Below are 20,172 nucleotides of genomic sequence, written 5' to 3'. Positions count from 1 at the left end.
TTAGTTTCCTTGAAACTCCTTGACGCATATTGGCATACTCTAGCACCATGCACATCCTAGCATGTCTTAGAATCTGGCATGCCTTAGCACTATTTGGCACATGTTAGGACACCCAGGAACTACCTAGCACACTCTATCACTTCTTGACATTCCCTGATTTTCCTTGGCATGCATGACCCATGCTTAACACAGCTTGTCACTCCCTCCTTGGCATGAGAGCTAGCACTCATTAACACTCCCCAACACACCCTCATATTCATTCCCTTCCATGAATTTCGACCTAGTGCTCCCTTGTGTTGTCCTAGTACTCCCTAACACTCCTCAGCATGCATTGGCACTCTCTAGCACACCTTAGCACTCTTCGATATGCTCTGCCACTTCATAGCATGCATCACACTCCCGGACGCACATTGGCACTTAGCACGTGTTGGCACTTGGAAAGTCTTAGCATGTTTGGCATGCGTTGAGATGACTTGGTATGCTTTGGCATGGTTTAATATTAAATTTATTTGAGATCAGTTATTGGAAACTAGACGAGAAGAAACGAATGAAGATTTGGCATTTAGAATGCATTGACACTTGGCATTTGGGACCCATTGGCACCAACTGTTGGTGTGCCTAGCATGTCTCCTCATGGAAAAGGTAAATTGATTACTTATTAACTCTATTATGTGCTCATTTCCTTGTAGTTTAACTTTTCCCTCCCTTTTTCTGCCTTGACAATCCCTAGCATGCATTGTCACACCCTTGTACATCTTGGCATGCCTTAACACTTGCAACATCTTAGCTTGTTTAACATGTCTTCGTATTGTTTGGAACATGTTAGCATGCCATAGCATTCCCTAACACACCTTAGCAGTTATGACCTCACAAATAGCATTAATTTTTTTCCATGACTTGGGAACCTTACATTCACTAGATCATCTTAGCACTCCCTAGTTGTCATGCCCTCTGTTATCCTCCACAATGTGCTAGATTGATGAGGAGATCGACGAAGGTAACCACAAACCAAGATTTTAGTTTGGTAGCTAGCCCTACCAAACTAGAGAGGGCTCTCTCTATGAAATCATAGCCAAGAGATAGCTGGAATGTAAAGGATTTTAGGCTAAATAGCTAGGCTCAGGTGAGTTTTGGAAAATTTATGGTTTTGTTGCTAGATAAGGGAGGAAAACCAGGTAGCTAGGTTAGAGGAAAAAAGGGCTACAGTAGCAAAGATATAAAGGAGCAAGGTAGCATTACTTTCGTGATGGATCTTAGGGTTTTTTGGTGTAGATTAGTGTTTAGAATAAGCAAAATGTCTTAATGAGCATGAAACATGAATTGATTAAGCAAGAAAGAAAGTAACACATAATGAATTTTCCATCAAAACAAAGCTTTATGAAAATAATTTTGTTTATAAGCTATAAGGAAAACCATTGAATAATTGATGAATGGAAAGAGAAGATGAATATATTTCATATAAATCTATAACAAAGAAAAAATAACATCACAAACTTACTGCACATGAATTCCTAGATAATAGGGCACAAACTGTGTCCTTTGATTTCCATAAAATGTCCAAGTACAAGCTACAATAGTTCTCTCCTATGAGAGCCAAACCATCCTATCACTGATAAACTGATACTTAAAGGCCAAACCAACATCTCCCCACTCTTAGGAGTTAAATCCACAACTCTGGGCATTGTTCCATGAGGTGTTCTAACCAAACCCTAATGTCTAGGGAAGTTAAAAACAACTTATACAATTAACTTTGACTCCAACCTCTCCTATAAATGAGGTTAAATTTACATCAAAAAAGATTACAAAGATTAACCACCCATTATTTACATTTAATTTTACAACTCACATTCATCTACTTCACCCTTTTGAATTTTACAAAAGTCAAACTAGGAATTACAAAAAATTACACACTGAACATTTTACAAAAATCTCAGAAATTTCCAGATGTGCAGCAAGCTGTTGGAGGCAATTTTCGAGTCTTGTTCAGAAGTCCAAATTCAAATCTGAAGCCGTTTCTAGAAATATGGGAGTGCTTATATTTCTTTAGGGTATTTGTGCACTCAAAATGACCCATTTGTGGCTGAGAAATGGCCATTCTCCCAAGGTTTCTCTAAGTGCATAGCAAAATGGAAAATGAGGGGCAAAAAGGTGATTTTTGGCCTCTTCTTTGCAAATTTCTCAAGACCTAAGCCCTAGAGTAGGAAAGTGGAAGAATAAGTTTTGAGAGGGGGTCATAAGCTTTCCAAAAATTCCTAGTTTCCATCATTTGGAGCCCTGAGGAAGAAGTGCAACATGAGCTCGATGCGCTCCTAGATTGAAAATTGCCAAAAAATTGTAAGTTTACACCAGTGTGCACCAAAACACAAAATTTTCTCCAAATCCTCCCAAACTTTGTCCAGTGATGCCTCATGAGGTATATTATGCAATCATGGGTGCATCAGAAATAAAATCTAACTTACCCTTCTCCTCTTGGTTGATTAGGGTTTCCTTGAGCTTTTCCTTCAACTGCGTCATTTTGACCTTAGTAACCAATTCCTTGTGTAATAATGGATGGCCCTTTTCTTTTGCAACATGTTATCCCTGTTAGCCTTTTCAACCCTCTTCTCAAGATGGCCATTGACTTTGTGAAGCGAAAACTCCTTGTCCTCATTTATTTCCATGGCAATCCTCTTTCCAAAGGGAAATTCTTCCATTGGTGGCTTTTGTTCTCTTTCCCTCTGAAGTGCCTTCCTAAGACCCATTGTCCTTGGTCTCTTCCTTGCCACATGTCCTTCATGCTTCTCAATGTCGTCATGGTCCACCACTTCCTTACCTTTCATCTCTTATTTCTTGGCTTTGAATTTCTCTTTCTCCAAACTAGCTATTTTTCCTTAAGTTCACTGTTTTCTTGCTCAAGGAATGAAATGATGAATCTAACCCTTTCAAAATTGTCCTTGAGGTCCATAATCTATGAATCCTTCTCTTTGATGACTTGTTGTACGGTTTGATGTTCATCATGTGCCTCCAAGTCAACAAGGTGAAATTCATGTTCAATAGGATCATCATCATGCGAAGAAGCCTCATGATGTGATGGCAATCCCTATTCTATTGATCTAGTAGGCTTGGCCCCTTCCTCAATTTGAGGAGGAAACACTAGGCTTCTGCCTCTCTGATATGTCTTGGTCACCTCAGGCCTAGGTTTCTTGGAAACCTGATCATGTTTGCTTGATGACCCCACCTCCATGGGTTGTACTAACATGGTTTGGTGTTGGCTTGCTGAAGTGGTTATATACGTTTTCAAGGTTGCCTCAATGAAGGTGTCCCATGTCATGTTATTCTCTTTCAGCTGATGGAGTACTATAACCTTTATTGAGCTATGGCAAAAGAGGTTGGGATAATGCACCTTGGCTTTCAATTGCACCCTTTCAAACATTTTGGTTAGGCTCCTATACAATAATTGGACAAATTTAGAGACTTGGCAGCTATACAGTGCATGAGCAGTCTTATGTGGTATTGGTATAGCTTAGACAATTTTCCCTCACAAGTGAAGAACTTCATGACAACCTTCATCAATGGTGCATATCTCTCCAACAATTATTTGAATGGGAAAACATGTGAGTGAGCTCCTTTGTATTGTGATTTCAAGTAGGGTTTGTGCTCCTCTAGGTCTAGGTTCACGCCTTTGAACTAATTTTCACCATGGTTTGGTATGCCTATAGCTTGAGAGATGGCATCCACTGAAAACATGAAATCAGTCCTTGCAATGGTGATATTGTCTTCCTTCAAGGTGAGGGCAAATATACTTGTGAGATGATCATGGCAACCTACTTCCTGCACTATTTGATAAAACCCTAAACAATTGACATCTTCAAAGCATTTCATGACAAATGGGGAGGAGGTGATTTCATTGAAATTAGAGGACTCAATCCTTAGTATATTTCCCCCCTTGTTGTACTTCCTCTTCTCTGATGGTGATGAGTCAGGCTCCATACTTCAAACCCTAGGCGAAAGGAAAGAAAAAATAGTGAAATTTCTTGATGTGAGGGAATGAGATGGTATATTATCCCTTCTATATATTTTTCAAAATTAAAAAAAATGAACATAAAATTACCTTCGTGGTGGTCCTACATCATGACATATGCTTGTTGTATCAACATATTGCATCCATATTAATATATATCTTAAAAGATAATAAATTGCAAGGGTCATATTCCTTTCCATAATTTTTCAGAGTCTTAATACCTTTTCCATGGAGATGGCATGGTCAATTCTTCTAGTTATCAGATGTTTATTTCCTTTCTTGTGTGACTATAGTTGCACCTTTCACGATCTCGCCTTACTTTCTTCACATATTTCTCCTTAGCAACTTCCATCCATAGTTCCTTGATTTTTTTCAACCACCTCATATTCCATATGATGACTTATTATGTTGATTTCATCTAGTCAATATGTTAACCATGTCGTCATGCATCCTTCCAAGGAGGAGATCCCTTTCTCTTAATCATGCTCATGAGGTACAACATTTGTCCATGCTATCTACAACTATATGAAATGACTCAATTTTATCAAATACAAGAATACACACCTCATTTATTCTTTTAGTCATATAGGCTTACTTTCCTAGCTTCCTTAATTGAATGCACTTCATTAATATTGACCTGCTTCACTTCTTTGTCATCATACCATCATCCGATGAATACCATACAAGGTGGAATTCTCAATGAGATAGTTTCCTCTTCAATAGGTGAATCTTTCGATGAATATTCCAATAGAGGATCTTGATCCTCCTCATCCTACAAATGCTCCTTTTGAATGATGTGTGATGATCCCTATACTAGATGAATCTCTTTTATCCAAAATTATTACTTATGCTTCCAGTGAGGTTACAAAGGTCTAATTTCTTCTATTTCCATAGATTTCTACTTCATCTATTGTTCAAGATTCTTGTCACAAGCTCTTGCATCGATCATATGCTTTCCTAATTCCATCTCCTAACATGATGCGTCCTATCATTCTTTTAATGTTTCCTACCATGATAGCTTATACTTTACAAAAGAAAACTTGAAACGAAAACTTGAAAAGAACTAGGTGAAGACGATTATCTCAATCATACTATAGATCCTTTACTTCCTCCTTCTTGAATTTCTTCTTTTTAGCTTCTTCTACTTCTTCAATGATATCGGATTCTTCCCTTCATTTTTTGTGGTTTTCCTTATTGAGATTTGGACAATCCATATTGTAGTTCCGATATTCATGACAACCATAGCATTGAACCTTCAACACAATCTCCTTTTCTTTTCTAAGGACCAAGCTTCCCAAGATTCCCTTTTCTTCTAGCCATGTTAGCAAATGCTTGAGCTTGCTCGCTTAATCCTACATCAATTTTGCCCTTCAGCCTACTTTCTTTGATTTTTCATAATGACCATAGTTCATTGAATGGAGTAGCTTCCTTCTTACCATAGATTCTTGATGTGAATTTGTCCCATTCCTATGGTAGTTCATTGAGAACTATGGTAGTCATTTCCTTGTTAGAGATTATTTCTCCCCACTCTTGGAGTTGGTCTCTTATTTCTAACACCCTCATAAATTTTGAGGCTATTCCTTCTTATTTTTATATCTTCATCTCGTAAAGTTCTTTCCTCAACGAGATCACTTCTCCTATAGTCCTTATGGAGATTACAATTCTACAATTTTATCATATATTTATCTTGATGTTTCTAATTTTGATACATAGGGAATGAGGGGATACTTAATGGATTCTATGAGAACCCATTGATCCCTTTACTTCCCCCTTCATGTACTTTGCAAGAGCTTGAGCTTCTTCCTTCAGAGGTTTTGGGATTGAGCCCTTAACATGTTCCACAACTTAATTTTATATGAGGATCAAATGAGTCCTATTATTCCATGAAAGAAAGTTTCAAGACCAAACCAACTTGTTACTCTCCTTGCAAAAATACATTTTTATAGATTTAGATGTGGACATAAGGATACTTACTTGTGAATATACTCCTTGGTGACAATATATTCAATATGTCACCTTCTCGTATTTGATGATGATATGGTTTTAGAATATTTCTTCTTCAAGGATATGTCTTCATTAAAAAGTGATCATTGACTCCAAAGAGAGAGAGATATCACCTTTAATCCTTTGATGATGATGAAAATACCCTCCTTCTTGCTTCCCTTGATGTGGAGGCTTCAAGATGCTTCAATTCATAGTCCTTCCTTTCTTGAGTAGAGATAGGATCTTTGAGGTATCCTTATTTGAATCGATGATAGAGCGAGGATCCCAAGAATGATTTAAGTGTAGAATTATTCTTTGATCAATCTAGGGTTTTGAAAATTCCTTGAATATGATGATGAAATACATATCTTTGAAATGCCTTGGCAATGAGAGGATCTTCTTAATACTTTGAAGCCCTTGATATTCTTATAGAACTTCAGTGCTTGAATGGTTGGGTGTCCTTTATTGAGCTACCCTTCCTTTACTTGTTACCGTAGCTCTGATACCATGTTGAGAAAAGTAGGGGAAATTAGATATATGATTTCTCTTGCAATGATAACTTCTTGTGAAGACTTTTACTTTTAGTTAGATACTTATTCAACTTTATTTTTATTATTGTTATTTTTCATCAAAAAACTATAAAACCATAAATAACAATGAGACAAAGGAAACAAGGTATAGTCGATTAGTCAGGGTCAAAACATCTCCAATCATGACAGGAAAACCCACAAAATTCTTCTTCTTATAGAATCTTGAATTGATGAATACCAAGACCTAGACCCTTGACCAATAACTTCTCCAAGAAAAAATCAACTTGCCTCAAGTCAAAGCTAATTATTTTTTGGTTCAACTAAAAGCTCTTCTTTAAATTCCTTTGCTCCTGCAACACAAGTATGAAATTATCTGTCTCCTTGACTGCAACTCTTGGCCTTCATTAGTGGACTGTATTTTTCACACTTGTGGTAGACTTATGGTAATTCTAGAACTTTTCTTCATTTTCTTGAATAGAGTTAGTCCTCTTGAGACCTAGGATTGGAATATATATTAATTCCTTTTCTAGATTTGGCTTCCTAAATGCTTTCAGTTCAACCTTTCTACAATAGGTGGATGCCTTAATCCCTCCTTCCATGTGTGACAAATTCAAGCCCTAAAATAGATGCAAAAATTTGTTTTCTTCTGCTTGATTTAATCGCTTCCTTTGCTACCCTATTTCACTCACCCCTTCTTCCTTAGATCAAACTTATGAATGATGAATGAATGCCTCCCTAACTGAGGATGATTCCTCTTATATATAGACTCCTTCTCCATGATTTTAGGCCGACTTGATGCTTTTGAAGGAAAAATTGTTCCTTGCAATATGACTTGGTCTTTGGAGATTTCTTTAACTTCACATTGAAATAAATAAACTATTCATGCAATAGGTAACATGCCCAAATGGGTCTTTTATACGTGACTATGACTCACTTGACTTTATGACAAACCTGTGAGCTCACAATGGGAGCTAGACCTAAAAATAATTTCCACTTCAGCATGAAATCCATGTCTCAAGATCAATAACAATAAATATATTTTTATTATTACACTAAATACATAAAATAATTATTACATGTCATTATGGAGACAAAACCTAGTTACATATTTCAACAATTTTGTAATGATTAATTTGGTTGTTTGCTTTGAAGTTTCTACATCCCTATTTCTCCCTCTATTATGTTTTAATGTTATGTGAATTATGAGTCTCTTAGTGAGTGTCTTATCTAATTGCCGACATACTCAGCCATATTGTAACAGAGGGCATCAAGTAGAATAGATCTCGCACCATGTTGCAACATTTGAGTCAAGCCTGGTGATGTTGGAAGGCAAACATCCCCTCGAAGGTACATGTGGTAATCGAGATTTCAATTAAGAATGACAAAATTGAATATTTTCTTTATTTATGTTCCATGTTATATCTCAATTTTATAAATACGATTAGTACTCCAGGTGCTTGGCCTACTAGTCCCAATTTCGAATATGATTCGTCATTATGTAAAATCAAAAGTAGAATGGTGGACTAATGTTTCTCATTATAATCATGAACGTATAAGGTGTGGTACAACTCTAGACAAGATAATATGTCTGAAAAATCTAGGAAGGTTGACACGTCTTTGGCTAAAAGCAGAGAATTAATGATTTTATTTTCCCTGCACTATCTTAAATGGAAAATTTGTAATATTCAAGATAAAAGAGGTTTATAAATTACTATTGAATTATGTGGAGTTATTAACCAGAACATAAACATAATTACTTGAAAGATGGCCACTATTTAACGCATGAGGATGTTGTGGCCATTTATACCACTACAATGCATTAGATCGAATCGAGAAAAATTTATCACATTCCTTTTCCACCATTTTCATATAAGCATGATACCAAACTCCTAATACTAGCACTTGAATGATCAAAAGAATATTATAATGTTGTTTCTTGATTAAATCAACAACGGATGGAAGAGATGGGTCTTATAGAGAAGGCATATGAAAGTCCACATGAGGCATTATCACATATCAAACATCATGTACTTACAAAACCTACCTTCAAAGAAGTAAGTTTTATAATTAATCACTTCAAGATGTTAAATCAATGGCGTTGAGATGTTGTCAATTTCCTGGGTTTCTAATAACTAGATGTGTTTCACATTGTAGGTAGGCATTGAGTTTATGGACTTGTATAGCTATATGATCCCTGTGTATGAAATTGAACCTCTTGAGAAAATTATAGATGCATATCTTGATCAATGTCTTTGGTATAAAAGTGACAATCACCATCTCTTTCCAAACTGGATCAAACCAGCAAATTTAGAGACACCTCCACTTTTGGTATATAAGTGGTATCAAGGAATCAATAATTTGTAGGATATATGGAGTACCAGTGAAGGTCAATGTGTTTTGATTCTTTACACAAAATTTGGAAAGTTCTTTGAAAAAATAGATCTGACAATTTTAAATAGGCATTATTCTTGTTTTATGCTATCAGTTTGTGAGTAATTAAAATATTTATTTCAATTCAATTAATTTTCTATAATCCAAATTAATAATTATTGCAGGCTTCCACATTTGGTTCTCAACCAAAAAATTTCTCATTATGTCACTGTAAAAAAAAAAAATTGTTTTATCATACAAATATATGAGTCATACCAATTTATATGGGATGATTCGAGGTCTTAGATTTGCCTCCTTTATTGTGTAATATTATGGTCTGGTCTTGGATATCTTGGTCCTTAGTTTGACTTGGGCAAATGAAATAATTGATCCTCCACATATGCCAAATTAATTTATTACTTACCGGGATATTAAAGTAGAGATGAGGAATCCTATAATATTGTATTCTCGTTATATTGACAAGGTGCACAATCTTTTTAGATTAAGTCAAAAGAGGCAAGGGATCTTATTCGCCGCTACCTTATAGAAAATTTAGATCTGAACAATGTAAATATGGTTGGTTACAACAAAAAAAGTGTTTTCTTAGAGATGTTCACATGAGGCTGATGAAATGTGATGTTAAAGTGGTGTTTTTTACTTTGGTTTGTTATTTTTATATCTTTCAGTAAAATCTCGAGGCACCTGAGATTACTCAAATCTAAAATCAAATGTGTCTACTCCTTGAATATTTTGTAGTTAATATTGAGAATGTTTTCTGGGATATAAAGAAAAAATTTCCTCATAGTGTCACAACATTAGAATGGGTGAACAATTTTGTCTCTGTTTATAGCAAAGACAACCCAGCTTTTATTTTTGGCATGTAAGTCCTCCTTGCCGAACTAGCTTATTTGTTTCCATGTATTGATAAGTTTAATGTTTTATGGAAAAGGCTAAAAGATAAAAAATTATTTGGATTTTTTTATGTTAGGTATGGACCTGAAGTTTGAATATTACCAAATATAAGAATGTCTCAAGAAGGATTTAGCAATACGAGGGATGGAGTGTGGAATTTTCAAAATGGACAGACTAAAGGCCACATTGTTGTTTCTTTCTTGTGAGTTGATGATGAAAACATGAAGGTGTTTGAGAATCATGTTAGGCAAGTCCTAATGTCTTCATAGTCAATAACCTTCAGCAAAATCATAAACAAATGGAATATTGCACTAATAGGTAAGGGCTTCTAGTTATTGCATACTTGTTTTTCATGCCTTTGTTTGCATCATGCTCCAAGCTATTTTATATTTTCAATTTGAATACGTGTTATTGTTTTAGACATTTATTACATACAAATTTGTCATATTTTATTGGTGCCGAGCTAATAACCTATTTCCGTGAAGCAACAGTTTGTACAAAAGAGCTTCTTGATCTGCTTGTCAAAAGTGAAAATAAAGGAGATCAAATGGGAAAATAAAATTCAAACACCTATCAAGATTGATTTTAACTCCAATATGCCAAGAAGGTAGATTGTGTATTTTCATAGGAAAAGGACAGTAATATGTATAAAGAAATACTACGCAAACTTAAATTTCCTAGTTAGATTTGAATATTATTTTGAAAATTGATGTTCTGTAAATTAGGTTTCCTCCTATTATCTTATATACATCCAAGGAAATTAGAGGGATTGGAATTATATCTATAGGCCATATTTTAATCCAATAAAGTGGCCTACATTATAGTCTACAAACGGACATTGGATTTACACACTTTCATAGTGGTATGAGCCGTGTGGAAGATCAAATTATTCCAAATTTGTATCAATACATATAGGTAAGTGCAGGCAATTTGAATCTCGTTGAATATGTTTAAAAGTAAAATTTCAAAGTTGTGTGTTGAGATAGAAATCTGGTTTATGGAATCCTTGGGAGAGTGAATTAATAGACTCTCAATGTATTTGGGTTGAATATGCTTTAAAGAGGCAGCACGCACAAGCTCAAAATAAATTATTAACACTTGAGGATCTTGAGGTATGATTTCTATTGGATTCTCTTTATAATTAAATAAACTTGCCTATATTTATAACACTTACTTCTTCTTCTTGGATATTATAGTATTCATGGGACATAATACCTCACATTAATACTCTCTTTCAAAAAGATAGACACACATTGGATTATGACAAATATTGGAGGGTACAAACATACTTCAAATGATATCAAGTGTTGAAAAAAAATCCATTTTGGTGGACTCATCAATGACATGATCAGAAGTGTTGGATCCTTGATTTTTGAAGTAATAAGAGTCGCAAAGGATATTTTGGTTAAAGCTTCCAGAAGAAGAGCATCGAAAAAAAAAAGTTCCAGCGGAATATTTATTTTGGAACTTGCACAATTGAAGCTAAGGGAGCATACTGAAGAACTAGGAGCCAATTTCGATATAGTAAATAAAGAACCACGCTAATGACCCTAGGTATTGTAAAACCACAGATCAAGAGAGAAAGGGACTGAAGACTAAATCAAGTGAGTGCAGCTACAAAAGAAGATGGAGAGAAGCGAGAAATAAGTTTTGACATAATTTCAAGGTTTAGATGGTGCAATAAAGTTTAGATTGTATTGCAAGTTTAAAGAGCAGTGTAAAGACTGGATTACACTACAAGTTTAATTTTGTTGCAATGTTTGGGATTTGACCTGTGAAAGACTACTTATGGTAGAGTGGAATATATATTGTTTTGTTTTGACCCTTGTTTCGAGTTTTGTTATCTATGCACATGTTTATAATGTTCCGCAAGTTGTAATGGAGAAATTATGTTATGATCGGGATATGATGTTTTAATAATAAAAGGAGAATGAGAGTTATATTATTTATTTGTGTATTTCATGCCCCCTTTTAAAATTTTTTGCTTATGTCTATTTTCTGTTAAATGCATTAGTTGAATAGCTACGAATGAATGTGTCAATGGTTGTGCAAGCTTCTTAGATAACTAAATCTATATCCATTACATCTTTCAATGGTTCTACCTCACCTCAGTTGAGATGCTCCTTTGATCTAATGGAGTGAAAATTTTGGCTAAGTGCTAGACTATGCAGAACCCTTTGTTGGCACCCTAGGTCAAACCCTGGGTCAAACTTAGTTTAAACTTTTCTGCGAAAAAATGTTTTCGTCATTGGGACCTAGAGTTTCTTAAGGGGGTATAGATCATGCAACCAAGCTATATTTGTTGGGAGATCCAAAAATGGTGGGATGAGAGATTTGACTATTTTATTTTGTAGTGGGTAGAATTGAGATAGAAGGATCTAGAATGGGCCAAAGAAGAGTTTTTTTTACGTCAAACCATCTTATGAGCAATTCGAAAATCTTTTTGTGAAAGTTTCCTAAGGAATTAGAAAACTGGTTGAATCGACTTCACCATAAATCAGGTGTTGTAGCACATCCAAGGTTGCGCAGGAATTGAACTACAGTTGATCTAGATGATCTTCATTAGTTAGATACATATGTAACAAAATTTGTCGACTTTTGGGTTTACACAACTCTTGAGAGCTACATTATTGAATTTGACAAGGAAGCACTAGTCTTTATCTCATACAGAAGCAATATTCAAGTTTGGGATAAGGGGATGACTATTGAAAGAGATTCCTCTTTGGATTAAATTATTGTTGGTTCACGAAAGCTTGTCAATGTTCCCACAACATCAAATGATAGCTTAAATTTTTACTACTGGAGGAATGGATTAGAGAAGAGTAATTTCATGTAGATCTGGGATAATTAAGAATCTATTATCATGAATCAAGAAGAGTTGCATAAGGTGATACATTTTAGAGTGTTTATAAGGGAAATAATAGCTAAAGAGGGGTAGGAAAGGAAGTTGTAGGGAGTTAGGGTTAGAAGAAGGGAACTGCAATGCATAGGTGATGTTGTAAGAAGTTTGGCAATACAAAATAAGGAAATGGATACTTTGGAGTCACAAAAAATAAATGATGAAGAAGGTTATTCTTCTGGAAAAAGAGGAGTTGCCAGTGAAAGTGAAGAAAATAGTTTAGAAGTGGATACTCTAGTATGTGAGGAATCAAAAGGATTTTTGATGCATGAGCCAAATATCCAACCGATTTTGTTACCAGATGAGAATACACTAGTATATGATGATCTCTATTTAGAATGGGATGAATTTTCTTTAAGGATGATTCAGTAACATAATATAAAACCTCATTATGTAGTGGCATGACTCCTCCTCTACCTAGCCTTCTATTGGCAGGAAAAATTCCCTGAGGTAAGGGTTGACAAACTCAATAGAGAAGGACAAGATAATAAAAAAATATCAATCAAGAAAGCATGCCAAACATATGAATTACAAAACATGGATTTATAAACATACCCAGAGGTCCTACATTTGATGATGTTCATGTCCAAACCCTCTACTTCCTCCAGAACATGTAGGTCTACAAGTCAATTCATAGAAGCATATACATGATAGATAATTGAAATTGCATACATAAAAAATATGATTATATCATCATATATATGAATATAAATCACTATTCATGAGACAAAAACATATCAAGAATAAGGCATGAGCTTCGTTATTGATTAACAATAATAGGTACAGGAAAGGTACAACCTGATCCAACCCAAAGCACCAATGAAGCATTCCTCTGGATCTGTCCAACCCAAGCCATGAAGGCAACTTCTCTAAAAAGTGTAAGGAGATGCTATAAATATGACGAACATATCTACAAATGAAACCAAGGTTTCCTAGTGACTTGGAGTGCAAGAGGCACTAGAAAAACAAACTTAATCTAGGAGAAAAATGGGTATAATCTTGATAACCCTTCTCTGATGGTTTTCAGGCCTACCTAAGGGGTGTGTATATACCACCTAAATTTAGTTAATTCAGTTGTGCCACATGCTCTTGTAGGTGGGATCTTGGTAAAACCTATGAACCGCACCCAAAAATTAGCATTTTATTTTAATTTTTCATATTTTAAAAGAGATATATGAGTGCAGCATTATAGGACCCACATATGTATGCAATTTAGTATGGGAAGAGTCATGTATGGAATTTGAAATATCTATTTTTAATACAAGATCAAGTTTGCATGGGAAAAGGGTTGCTCAAGGCCATAAAAGAGCATCAAGTCTAAAAGAGTGCTAAATAATGCTATAACACCTTCCCCTAGTGCCATACCAAAGCATTGATGTTCTCTTTTCAAAGGTATGCAAGTTTATTAAAGTTCAGTTAGTGCATAGGGTTAAAGGTAGTTTTAGTGGTATTAGTCAACCAAGTTCAGCTAATTGTTATCAAACCGGTTCCCAAGGATTTATACTTGTTTCTTCAAGACAATAAACTATGGTTGGAGTTGCAATTGGTTAAGTTACTAGTTACCCAGTGTTAGTTCTAGTCTTTGCAGCCTGTCACCGGGGATCAAAATGGGCTCTTACTATGTTTGGTTTTCAGAGATGTTTTTCACATGAGTTTCAATCCAAATCATATCCTAAGTATGTTCATCAGAAGAAGCTTGGAAAAATATTTCCAATGGTATATCACACTATGGTAACCAATTTCTGGATCAGAAGATATGATCGAAATGAATGATTGATTCTTGGTTGTGCATGTTTTGAGATCATTTGCTACACATAGGGACAAGTTTACTACAAAATCAGTTTCTAAAGTAATGGACATAGATTTTACAAAAGTGAAAGAGGTTTTTGTCAACCTCATACCAAATAACAAAAACTTCCTTCAGTTTATGCACAGGTGTTACTATGTGGGAGATATGAAATGATATTTGAAGCCTACATTAAAACAAAACAAATTTTGCATTTGTTTTACTATTTTAGTCACTGTACTACGGTGCCATTTCACAACAGATGGAAAGTAATTTTTAGAAATCAAAGGATTTTTTTGTCAACCATGAGCCATATAACAAAAGCCTCTTTCAGTTTATTCACAAGTGTCGTGGATTGAAATACTTGACTAGATCTTTACATCCTATTTATAGATTTAAATATTTGGTAATTTCCTATTTTAGGGATTATTTTATGGCACAGATTCTGAGCAACAGGAAAAAAATTTCCACAATTTTAGAGAGTTTTTTTCTTAAACATGACCTTATCTACAAACGCCTCTTTCTATTTTGTAACAGGTGTTATGGTTCAAGAGATATGAGTTCATATTTGAGCCTTATGTTAAGAAATTCAGTCCAAATTTAATGTAATTGTTTCTATCTTTAGGGTGATGGTTGAGCTTAGCTCCCTTAGTACAGGGATAAGCTAATTGTATATAGTTTACGAATTTCAGAGTGTAAAGGGTTCGAACGTTTCAGCAGAAAAAATCTTCTTTAGACTGTGTAAAGCTTTTTCTGAATATTATTTTTAATGGAGCAGTTTCTGCCCTTTAGATTTGGGATCCATCACGGTGTTTAATGTGCAACATGTTTTTCTTGTAAATTCATTTCCATGCTTTATTTTTTCTGCGAATTCTTGTTACAACATTATATAAGGGAAGTGTTAGGAATCCACCCACTCATGATGCTCCTTTCACAATGATTATGTTGTTTAATGTAATGGTTATCTTTTCAAAATCCATCCTCTGTTAGACGCTCTATTGAGTAAACTTGTGCTTCTCTTTCTTCTAAATTTGCCACTGTAGATCCATCCCTTGATTGATGCCTACAAGGCTATAGTCTTTTTCCTCTTTTCTTCTCTCATTATATCTTTAATCTGGCTTAACGTTGTGCTTACTTTGCCCCAAGTTTGTTGGCAGAAACTAGCCTCAATTCCATAGCCCAATGCTCCCTTCTCTTATTGTTTTTGACCCACAATTTTCAACCAAATATTTGTTCTTCATAGCTAGCCTAAGATTCGTTTATTTCATCCACCCTCAGTTGGAAAAGAGAGAGCCCTCTATGGGCTGGCAGGGCTAGATGCCAAATCGAAAGCTTGGTCTGTCGTTACCTCAAAATTTCCTCATCTCAGCCTTGAAGTTTGTTCTAAGTGCTAACATATTGGCGTTGTTGCCAGGGAACGAGGTGATAAATCTTCTTCAAGAAAGTTCATTCAAGTTGCATATTTGGTTGCTGATGGTGGGCAGCAATCAAACACATATGAGGGCTAAAACATTCACCTGGTGACTCCAAACCAATCCAGAGATTGCAGTGCTCACTGATCCGTTCATGTACTAAGATAAGATGATGGTAGGGTATGTAGCAAACCCTATGTTTTGTGAAGTTTTAAAAGAAGTTAGAGATCAGTTAGTGGATATTGAAATAGATGACGTATTTTTCATTACCATGCTTCAATGTTTAAGATCTCCGAAGTTTCCTCTTAACAGTAAAACTGGTTTCTTTGAGTTAGTGGTTGAAAAATTTGAGAAGGAGATTGAGTACATAGATGTTCAAATTAAGTCATATGGATTTTGAGATCCCAAAAGGTTCTTGGAAACTCTCCCTCCTTCAAAACAAGAAACAATAGGGCTACCCATAGATGTTTGCATTCGCCATTTAAAGCTGGAAGCATATGTCGAGGAGTTAGGGCAGAAGACATGGTCTACTTTCCATGATCTTGTTATCGCATATATGGAGTATTTTTTTAGTTTGAATGACAAACCAGATTGTCTTTTACACAACCGGATTCATTTTGTGCATGTATGGTTGTCAGCATTTCCAATTGTGTCCTGGTTCAAGCACTCCCTAACATCATCGTTGCCACAACGACTTGATTTGTTGGTCTGGGATTATAGAATTACTTGATCTATCAATTTTTCATTAGAGTAGGGTAGATTTGTAAATAAATACGTTGCCCAAGGCAACATTTTAGTTTCCGGTATTTGTTTATGTACATATTGTAATATGTATATGTTTTTGGATTGGTATGCGTTTTTTGGGTTTACAACTGTTTGTGACCATATTTCCCAATGGATTATGCACTTGGTCTACGGTTTTCTTGACACCTCCAAGGAGCTTCCATCCCCAATAAGGCTAATGTTATCTCCAGTCTTTGCAGCCTGTTACTAGGGATCAAAATGGGCTCCTACTATGTCTGGTTTTCAGAGATGTTCTGCACATGAGTTTCAGTGCAAATCATATCCTAAGTATGTTCATCAGAAGCATCTCAGAAAAAAATTTGCAACGGTATATCACACTCCTGTAACCAATTTCTGGATCAGAATATATGATTGAAATGACTAATTGATTCTTGGTTATGCATGTTTTGAGGTAATTTGCTGCACACAAGGACAAGTTTACTACAAAATCAATTTTTGAAGTAATGGACACATGAATTTTAAAAAAGTGAAAGAATTTTTTGTGAATCACATACCAAGTAACAAAAACCTCCTTCAATTTATGCACAAGTGTTACTGTGTGGGAGATATGCAATGATATTTGAAGCCTACATTAAAACAAAACAAATTTTGCATTTGTTTTACTATTTTCGTCATTGTAGTGCGGCGCCATTTTACTACAGATGGAAAGTACTTTTGAGAAACCCATGGAGGTTTCTGTCAACCATGAACCATATAACAAACACCTCTTTCAGTTTATTCACAACTATCATGAATTGGAATATTTGACTAGACATTTACATCTTATTTTTACAGATTTAAATATAATTTTATTGATTTCATGTTTTAGAGATTATTTGTTGGCACAGATTCCAAGCAACTGGAAACGAATTTCCAAAATTGGAGAGAGTTTTTCACAATCATGCCCTTATCTACAAAAACCTCTTTCATTTTTGTAACAGGTGTTATGGTTCAAGAGATACGAGTTCATCTTTGAGAACCCATTTTCAAAAATTCGATCCAAATTTAATGTAACTCTTTCTATCTTTAGGGAGATGGTTGAGCTCAACTCCCTCAGTACAGGGATGAACTAATTGTATATATTTTATAAATTTCAGAGTGTAAAGGGTTTGAATGTTTCAGCAGCGGAAGGCTGCTTTGGACTGTGTAAAGCTTTTTCTAAATATTATTTTTAATGGAGCAGTTTATGCCCTTTAGATTTGGGATCCTTCACAGTGTTTAATGTGCAGCATGTTTTTCTTGTAAATTCATTTCCATGCTTTCTTTTTTCTACTAAGAGAAGTGTTAGGAATCCATCCCTCATGATGCTCCTTTCACAATGATTTTTTTTTTTAATGTAGTGGTTATCTTTTCATAATCCATCCTCTGTTAGATGCTCAGTTCAGTAAACTTGCGCTTCTCTTTCTTCTAAAGTTGCCACTGTAGATCCATCTCCTGATTGATGCCTACAGGGCTGCAGCCTTTTTCCTCTTTTCTTCTATCATTATATCTTTAATCTAGCTGAATGTTGTGCTTAATTTGCCCCAAGTTTGCTGGCAAAAGCTAGCCTCGATTCCATAGCCCAATGGTCCCTTCTCTTGCTTTTTTTGACCCACAATTTTCAACCAAATCCTCATTATTCATAGCTAGCCGAAGATTCATTTATTTCAGCCACCCTTAGTGGTCCAAATTGGATTGTAGGACATTCTCTAAGTTTTCATGAATTCTTGAAAATTACGCTAAAGTTTCAAAGTCTTATAAAGGTCAAGCTTATCAGAGATATCCTCGTGACAATGGCAATTTGTGATCAGTGTGGAGAAATAAGGACCCTCGATCGAGAGCGCAGACTGTTGGCCCATGGTAACACGCACTGGTGCAAATTGGAAAAACCATAGGTTAATTCGAGAAACGGGGGCAGTTTATGATATGCGATTAGCAACAAGTCTGTAATCGAACCCCTCAAGGAAGGATAAGCCCCGAGCACCCGGACCTGAAAATGTTATAAAACGTGGAAAATGATTCCTTGGTTCCAACGGAGTAGGATTCCACAAAACCAGTAGGATATTGAAAGGGCTCGAGGTGGTAAGTGGTTTCAACCAAGTCCCGCCCAATGCCACACATCGCTTTTCACGCGTCCCGTGGAAGAGAGAGAAAACCGCTCACATCATACGGGTAACCATCGTGCTACTTAGCCACCTGATATGAGCAATGACTGTAGCATCTGGGACCCCCAGATCGACGATGGAGATGTGATCTGATGGTTGACCAGATTCAGCGGGGTAAATAGGCATAATTATATAATATTTGAAGTCTGATATGGACGATGCATTGGCGGAGATTTGTATTTCATGGGCAATCTTGGAGCAAACGGAAATAACGGTCGCTCAAACATTTACAGTGGACCTGACACACTCATCCATTACAAAATAGGTGGCCACATATCTGTGAGGCGTTATACAGTGATGATTAAACCAAACAAAGGGATTCAGATGGACAGAGGTAGGGAAACCAGAAAGCTGAGAAGTGGAAATGAACAGTTAGGAAGCTGATGGCTTTAAAGCCACGAACTAACAAAGGTAGAAAATAAAATAAATAAATAAATAAATAAATAAATAAAAAAAGAAAAAAAGAAGGAAAGAGAGTTAGTTAAGAGCAGAGAGAACAAGCCGAGCTGACCTACAGGAGCAAAGGCAACACCTAGCCAGACAGAGCCAAAGAAAGTTAGAGAGTCTGTGAACTCTAGAGAAGGCTTTAGAGGTTCAAACGAACTCCTCTGTATATGCATGTCATGTATGAATCTCAGATTGGACTCATACTACTATGAACAATAGAGGTCGAGTTTCATTAAGTAGAGTCTGTGTACTCTAGAGACTTGGGGGATCCAAGTACAATCTTGTTGATTCATATCTGATGTGTGGACTCAAATTGAGCTCATTGTTGTAAAAACTTTGCTTTTGAAAACATAATAGAGAGGCCACCACTAAATGCTAGACCAGGAGACATATTCTAGGTGTATTGGGTGAACTCCTTATTAAACTTGTTGTGTTTACATGTTTGTATGTTATGTTTTCTCTAAACTGCTTCAGTGTTTGTGTATTTCGCAATATTATCGATCTGTTGAATAAAATAACATAGGCACATCCATGCACATGAGTCTGTAATACCTTAATTGTTTGTCTTAGATCAATTTTAGATCAAGTGGTATCAGAGAAGATGGTTGTTGAGGTTAGACAAGCTTGTGCTGGATTTTTTTGTTGAAAGCTAACTAGATCAAAGCTTAAATTAGGGGAAGGAGAGTTGGTTCAAACTAACCTAGAAGTTGGAAGAATCTATCCTAAGAGGAAAATGGCCAAAGAAAGTCCCTTGGAATCATACCCTCAGTTCATGGATAGTTTCATGACCATGAGAGCCATGGCAGAGGAAATGTATAGAGAATTTAAGATAGGTAGAGAGGAAGATTCATCAAAATCCAAACGAGATAAAGGAGCAAAAGAATCTCTCCTCCATGACCATTCTCA

The sequence above is a fragment of the Pinus tabuliformis genome, chromosome 8, assembly GCF_031772625.1.
Source record: "Pinus tabuliformis cultivar Carrire ecotype Pingquan chromosome 8, CPIR1, whole genome shotgun sequence".
NCBI classification, from domain to species: Eukaryota; Viridiplantae; Streptophyta; class Pinopsida; order Pinales; family Pinaceae; genus Pinus; species Pinus tabuliformis.
This window is presented reverse-complemented; position numbering follows the sequence as displayed.